Raw genomic sequence first — 8,210 nt, 5'->3', positions numbered from 1 at the left:
GGGCATCCACCATGCTGTACCTCTCTGCTTGGTCTATGAGACACATCAGCTCTTGCAGTTTTGTCAAGCTGGGTGGGATCTAGGGGTTTGCCATAAGCCCCAGCTCAGAAACTGTGTGGGAGTCTCCAATCTTATTTTGAGAAAAAAACATACCTGACTCTTACAGATATATTCTTGAGGTGACTTAGGTGAAACTGAGGATTCAAGAATATTCAGAGTGTTTCCTTATGTCTTCATTGCAGGCAGTAGTAGGAAGGGTGAGGAGAGCCTTTCTGTAATAGGTGAAACAAGTCCACTGACTGCAGCATCGTATGACCTTTCCTTTCATTAAATGGCACTCCCCTTCTAAATGGCTCCTTTTATCATGAGTGGCACCAGTGTAACCAGATAGGAGGCTGGTGTGTTGTGGAGAATGGAGTTCTGCTACAGGACCAAGTGTTGTTATAGGAAAAAAAGCAATCTATTAAGTACCCTGCTTAACCACAGAAAGCAATATACAATCTTGCCTTCACTAACAGGGGGGAGGCAGTAACTCCCCACGTCATCATGCTGGCCTTTTTCTTGTGAAATTTATTGTGTTGGGTGTTACACAGTATCTTTTCTTCCCTGGTAAATAGCATTTTAAATATAAATCACATTAAAACACCATTGGAGACACAAGATCATTTTGTTCCTCTGAAAGCAGGAGAGATCTGCTGTATGCTGCCCTGTAGCATCTCCAATGCTCACAAACGCTTTCTATACTTGATCTGGTACTAGAAGGGAAGTGTTCCTTATCCCTTTTTGTCATGTAACTGGATTTCTCAGCTGTAGGGTGGAAAAGCTTCTGAGTGAGAGGGAGCAATCTTTGGAAATCACTAGAGTTGGGTAGGCCAAGAATATTGAACAATGTCCTTGTATTTTTCCTGTTCAGGTGTGTTTTCCTCTGGTCATTCCTTAGTTTGTTAAGCCATTCAGTGTTTTCTCTGCAGCTGCCTTTGTTGTTTTATCTGGGAGTTTGTTTGATGTTGCAGAGATATTAGGTACCACTGGGGAAGGGAAAGTATGGAAAAGTTACCTAACCTTTGCAAAAATAGCTCTGTTTTATCAGGCTTTTGTTTCAGAACTGGAGGTTTGATGAGGTGTGAATGTGCTGGTTCTGGAAGGGACCCGGAGCCCTCTTATTTTGGGGGAAAATGGGAAAGGCCAGGACCCTGGGCTTGGGTGTTATGGGGGGTCTGTTGCCTTTATGTCCACAATTGCAAACATTGTCAGGAAGAAAAAAGAGCCATGACTCAATCAGCAGAATTAACTACGTGACCAGCAGCAAAACTCGCAGAGTTCCCCCTGCCCTTCCCCATTACGTGAGTTTCCATGTTTTGGGAGGAAAGGAAAAAGAATAGCTAATTACTTTGAATGGTTCATTCTGCAGCAGAGAATGAAAACTGAGTCTGTATGAGAGTTTCGCACTGGGAGAACAGAGGATGCAAAGGCAGCTGGAAAGCAACTCTGGAGTTTGGTTTATTTTGATTCAAAGCCTGTGAGAAGTGGATACTGTCCTTTGTGTCATTGCTTTTGTTGTTTGCAGGGGAAAAGTAGGTTAGGACAGAGAGCTCTCTGAGTTGTCCTACACTGAGAGCCTGCGGACTCCCGCAGGGACAGGGCTTACCCTTGCTACCTCCTCTCTGCCACCCACACTCACTCTTCAACACCACTTTGCTCCCTCTGCTCCCTTTTCTGGAGGAAGAGGGAAAATGCTGGAGACTCATCAAGAGACTTTGGACCTTCTTTCCTCATGCTTGGAGAATAGGGGGTAAGAGACATCGGACTGCTTTTCTCGTTCTTTCCCCAGTCCCCAAAAGAGACAGGTAGATAGTGGTCTTTGCCCTTCTGTCCTTCAGGGTGGAAGCTAGGACTACAACCTGTGCCTCTGGCTTGCTGGTGAGCACATTTCACAGTGCTTAGAGCCATTTCCCTTGTTAACCCTGCAGAGAGCTGTGGGGGCAAGGGGAGCCCATCCACAGCTCCCACTGGGTGGTGGTTCTGGCTCCAGTGCCAGCTGAGCACCAGTGGAGGAGTGCTGCACAGGAACCAGCCTGTATGTGGACAGGTAGGCATGCAGGGAACCCAGCCACCAAGTTAACTGCTGTTCATGCACTTCAATTCACATATTCAACAGTCCTGAAAAGTACAGAAACAGCCTCAGTTCCAAGCTGTCCCTTTTTGTGTCAGGTAATTTAATTTCTTCCCAGAGGGACCAACGTTCAGATGATGAAAAGCCTTTGTCTTTGCATGGGGCTGTGTGAGATGGCAGCAGATGAAATCTCCCAGAATCAAAGAAAACATGACCACCAACTAGGTCCAAGTTACCATCCTTTGGATTTGTGTGCAGACTGCAGCTGTCCTGCTGGTGCCCTTTCCAAAATCAAAGCCCTCCACTCTGACAGCCAGTTAGCGCGACTATAGCTGCCTCTTGGAGAGGAGTGAAACAAGCTGGCACGAGTTATCTTGCTTTCTCTCAATGGAAAGTTACGTTTTCCTTCTATGACAGCAACCACTTTGGATACTAAAATAACTTTCCAGTGCCTAATTAAGCTTCCACTTCCTTATTGGGAATACATGATGGTACAGAAAGATTGAGATCTGCCCAATGCAAATAAGCTGGTAGTCAGGGGATACAAACCAAGAATCCTATGTCCCTCCAGGCTAATACCAGGCAACCCCAATTCACTTGGATGTAGGAACAGACACCGCTAGTGGACTGACATTTATTGAAGGACTGAGGCCTCAACCTAAGGAAGGCTAACTGAAATGCTTTTAAACTTTTTTTTTCAGTAATGGCCTTTCTTAAAAAGAAAATAAAAAATTAAAAATGCTCCTCACGGCTGTTTCTATAATTTATCTTCCAGGGTTGGTTTTTATTTTTTTCATTTTTAAAAATAAAACAATGTAAAAAAAAAATGTTTTCCTTTTCTTTTTGATGCAGTCACCTGTCCTAGGAATAGAAAAGGGGCAGGAAAAGTGTGACACTATTCCAGAAAAAAAAAGTTCTTTTCCAGACACTGTGGAAAAAAATTCTGCAAAGTCTGCAGCAATTCTTTTCTATGGCTCTAATCAATGTACAGATTTCTACAAAGTTCAGCCCTATCTTCTAAATTTACACTTCTACTCTGATGAGTCAAGCGATTTAAAAAAGTGATTTCCTCCTCCAGCTTACCCTACTCACTTCTGTTCCTGTGCTGTCTTTATTTGCCATTTTCAGAAACCATGCAATGACTTTGTTTAATTGAATCAGAACAATCATTGTCTGCAACAGAACTTGTAATGGAGAATTTCCCTCTGGTTTTGTCTATGAATAGCTTGAAAGGAGACCAAATAAATTATCTGGGATTTACTGTTGGTCACTGTAAGCTCTGTGTTGTTATTCATAGTACATGCAGTGGTTACATTCATACTTATTCTGTGAGTATATGAATATGCGTAGCACTCCAAGTGTAATCTCCAAAAAGTTAATTTTTCTCGCTTATTTATCTATCAGTAGAAAAGCTTCTATGTGTAACTCCTGCTGCATACTTGGTGTTTACAGAAATGTTTCTTCACTGAAGTTGATGGAGTTACTCTTGATATGTACCAGTGCATGTTAGGATCCTCTAGTTTAAGAGGCCTTGAAATACTGATTTTGTGGAGCACCAGTGATCCCACAGTTGTATCAAGGCTAGTGTAGTAACTTCTTAAACTATGAGCATCATGAGACTCCTGAACTGAACCTTGGAGGAAGGTTCATTTTAGAGGTTTGGAACTACTTGTATTTGTGGGTAGAAAAGATAAGCATGAGGATATATGACTTTGAAAAACAGCATTTAAGTATAATAAAATCACTTAAACCAGACCTTCCTGCTCAAGGAATTTGGTCTTACCTCTCTCATTTAAAAAATAAATAAATCAAAGCTACGTTAACAAAGGCCCTGACAAGAAACGCATTGCAGGCTGCTAATTAATCAAAATAGGCCTGTTGTTGTTGGGGAACATTTTTGTTTGTTTTGTTGGTTGGGTTTTATTCATTTTAGCATTTTAAAGCTTGTCTGTCCTTTGTAATAAATGCACTAAATAAAATTAAATATGGGGTGGGGTGGGGTATCTGCTCTGGCTACTGGTGGAATTATTCTGTGCTTTGAGTGAGCCTAATTTCTTACTGACTTAAGAAATTCAGATGTCAAAAGCTAGGAAATCTTTATACTTTTCTAAAGATGAACTACATATCAAATAGCAAGGAAATCAGACCACTTTGTTGGGCAAGATTTTAATTTCTTTTAAGTGGCTTCCTTGAGTTGGGTGTCACTTTGAAGGCAAAATTTTCATCTTTCCAGGAGATGTTTCCAGTGTATTATGTCAGACAGGAATTTAGGTGGCAATAATATGAAACCTTACAAATAAGTCCTATATTTTCTTACTAATGCTATTTCTTGGTAACACATCAGTATTGAATACACACTAATAGTTTTTAGAGGACTGATTTTCTACTGATTGGGATGTAGGGTTAAAAGCTAGGAAATAAGGGATGATGCTCTAGGCTTAGTGGTTCTGTCAGAAAGCTGCTGTTGGTTTTTAGGATTGACACCCCAGTATTTATTTGCTTGACATCTTATTTCTGAATTTTTGGAGGCTGGGAGAGAGTCTGGAGCTGTGAGATCTACTTCTGGTACCAGCATCCTGGAGAACAGGAATGCCAAAGGGAAATTAGGCATCTTGAAATTTCTCCCTTTCTGTGCATCAATCACAGGCTGACATGGAAGGACCAATGTCAGATTGGGATTTACAGATCTTCAGCCTTTTCAGGAGTTCAGCATCTGGATTGCTCCTTCCCAAAGGGAAAGCACAAATCACTTTTGTGTTTGTGTGTTAAAGTCTTTGTTTTGAATAGGGCAGGAGCTTCAGCTGGTCCCACACTCTCACCCCTTCATATAGGCCACTAGTGGTCAGTTCTCTTACCAAAAGCCTCCCACCATGAACATCTCCCACTTTCCAGGAAATGCCTAGCTGTCTGGTTATAAGCTGTTCTGGGAATGGCAATCTCTAGCCCTCCTGGCAGATATCTACTAGGGCAGGACAGGGTTCTGATCCACAGGGAAGGGGAGGGAGAAGGGGAAAATAAAGAAGAGTGAGTGTGACACTACAGCATAGTAGGGACATGTTTCTGGGGAGATGGGCAACTGATCTATCATAGTGAAATTGCTGAGGAAGGCACTGCATTTGGGTCCTGCACTCAAATCCTACTTTCCTATTCTGATTGATAGGCTGGTATATAAAACGCAGGTGTTGCCTTGGCCTGTACTTTAACTGTTAGGAGGGCTAAAAGCTTGTTGTGATTGCACCTGTGGAATGCAGGTTTGCATGGGAAATCAGCAGAACAATGCATAGAAGAGTACTGATGGGGCTGGGAGGCCCACTGCTCTGGAGCTAGCCACAGATATGTGCAAAGGTGGCAGACACCGACAAAAACTGCTGGCAGAAATATCACCTACAGACATTGGAAATTTGTGGTCTAGACATGGGCTTGGAAACTTAACCTACTGTCTCTAGGTATGTAAACTCATCAATGGATCTGGCCTTAACCTGTGTATGCCTTTATTTTTGTATCTGTAAAACTGGGAAACTGCTATACCTAAAACATAGAGATAAATAACTATGGTTTAAGTCAGACATTCATGAAGTTAAAGTAAAGATACTTTTGAGTTTCTCAGGCCTTGGAGCCGCTCTTGTAAATAATTGTAAAAGCATTCCAGGATCCTTCCAATGGAATATGCTATAGCTATATCTAATATATTTATTCTAATAAGAAATCAATTCTAAATTTTGGTGAGTAGCCTATTTTATTAGTAGTAAGAAAATATTTGCATTAGTTTAATGAAATAGCATGAGAAACGGAGATACAACATTTGTCTGTTTTCAGAGTTGTGGTGGTGGCTAAGGCGCCTACCAAATAGTGTTCCTGTGAACTCAAGTGGCGTTATTACAGAAGCATTCACTTTCTTTAGAATAGTGTCTGGTTGCTACTGCTGCTTAGTGAAGTCAGTGCCATTCCAGAATCCAGGACGGCTGTGTTTTGGTGCTAGCTCTGTCACGGGGCTGCTGAACAGTCACAGTCCTGTCACTTCTCCTTGTCTGTCCAACCTTCCATGAAATGAAATGTTATTTAATATTTTTTTTTCAAAGTGCTTTTCTAGGGCTCTCTGTAAGAGCCAATGGTTTTCTTTAAAAAAGAAACTCTCCCAGTGCAGGCACAGCAGGAAGCCTTGGGCTATGTTAGCAATAGGACCCAACACAGACCGGGTCCAACAGGGCACGGGGGTGTGCGTACAGCCCTGGCTCCAGAGTGGTATCACTGATTCAGTCCATTGTGTTTCACTGCTGCTGGAGACCTGTGTTCACCTAGGGCCTCAAACAGCAGACATGGGAGCAGGCATCTGCTCAGATCAAGAGGGAGAGAGTAACTTTTCACCAGTGAGACCTGTTAGGAGGCATTTTACAAACACATGCAAAGATAGGGTCTGTGGGCTGGGTGGCTCAAAGGTAGGCACAGCCAGACAGTGAAATAAAGTTAGTTTGGAAGAAAAATCAGGAAACTGTAGAACTTGTAACAACAATAGTGTTTGCTTTCTTTTGGCCTCTTTCATGGGGTATACTTAGTCTTTCTCTTCAATTTTTGTGTATGTTAGTACCTGCAGAGGCTCAATGGAAACTACTTGCATGTAACAGTGACTGGGGAGGAAAGGGTTGCTTCAGGTTTGAAAAAAAAATATAGTGTTTCTTCTTATTGTATCCTACTGTATCAAAAATATCTTTAAATTCTTCTGGTTTCTTATTGTCTGTTTAGATCATACACAGCACCCATTGTATGTTCTAACCAGTCCTAATTCTTTGCAAATGTTCAGCCCTAAAACTGCCTGTGTTTCCAGTCCCACTGTCATAAAAGTAATTGACTTCATAGGGTTATTATGCATTTGCCTAATTATTGGTATTTCTCTTCACCGTATGATGCTAATTTAACTTTTACTTTTTCCATCTTGGATTTATTCCTGATTTTCTTGTATACTTTTTGTCCTGGCAGTATGTTGGCTTGGGCTCCAAGTATCAAATTTAACTGTGACAGGGTCTCTATTCAATTCCAAAGTTATTTTCCATTCTTTATTTTCCTCGGTATTGACATGGGACACAGTTCCAATAAACAGTTCGTATAGCTTAGTATCTTTGATGACATATGCATTTCTGCAAGCTGGGTTTTGGGTTTTTTTTTCCATCTCCACATATATTCCCATATGCGGAAACTATATTTGTGGGATATTTAGTAATATATCTTCCATAAACCAAATTTTGCCTGAGTTTATTGCTCACTGGTTGCACAATTGTTCTTTATTAAAAAAAAAAAAAAACTTCTGTTTTTTTAAATAACATCCTGTGCACCTCACCTTCAGTTAGTTTTACTATGTGACCTTGCATAATGAAACCCCTCCAGTACCTCAGATAAATAGCAAAGTGCAACTGCTCAACTTCCAGAAGGGTGTTGGGAGATTTAGTGCACTAGCTTTGGGATATGCAAACAGCGCTGCTTAGCTCAAACATAAGTGGCCCAAATAATCCAAAGATAAGGAAATACGAAATGGAAGTTCTTACTAGCAACACAAGGTTGTGAATTAAACAGTGCATCTTAAGTTTTGTTTTTAAATCTGCTACTTAGAAAATTTCACTCAGAGGAAATCCCTGGGCTTTTTTGTAAGTTTGCAAAAATACATGTGATCTGTCTGAACATTTGTACTTGACACGCTTGGTAGCCATTGCTAAGGTTTACATTAGCTATAAAATGGGTGTATTCAGTAACTTGCAAATTCTGTCTAGTCTCATAGAGGTAAAATTGAGTATTGCACATTTACATTTTGTATTTTGAAGGTCTAAGCAGGACTCAACTTATGCAATAGCCTTGTGTTGGACTTCTGCACAGGGACTGGGTAGAAAGTAGTAAATATCAGAAGCTGGAGTCAAGAATATCTTCTGCATGATGTCACCTTCTCAGTGAATATGATCACATGTCATTTACTTGCTGCTTTTAAACAAGGGGGGAAATCCCTAGTGAAAATACAATTCTGTTTATGAACAATTCATAAATAGAGAAGGGAGGGAATATCCTATTAAGTAGTGACACCAAATAATTTGCTCCATCCAGATTTTTCCAGCAA

This window comes from Falco peregrinus, chromosome 5, assembly GCF_023634155.1.
Source record: "Falco peregrinus isolate bFalPer1 chromosome 5, bFalPer1.pri, whole genome shotgun sequence".
In the NCBI taxonomy this organism is placed as follows: domain Eukaryota; kingdom Metazoa; phylum Chordata; class Aves; order Falconiformes; family Falconidae; genus Falco; species Falco peregrinus.
The sequence above is the reverse complement of the archived record's forward strand: the minus strand, read 5'-3'. Positions refer to the sequence as shown.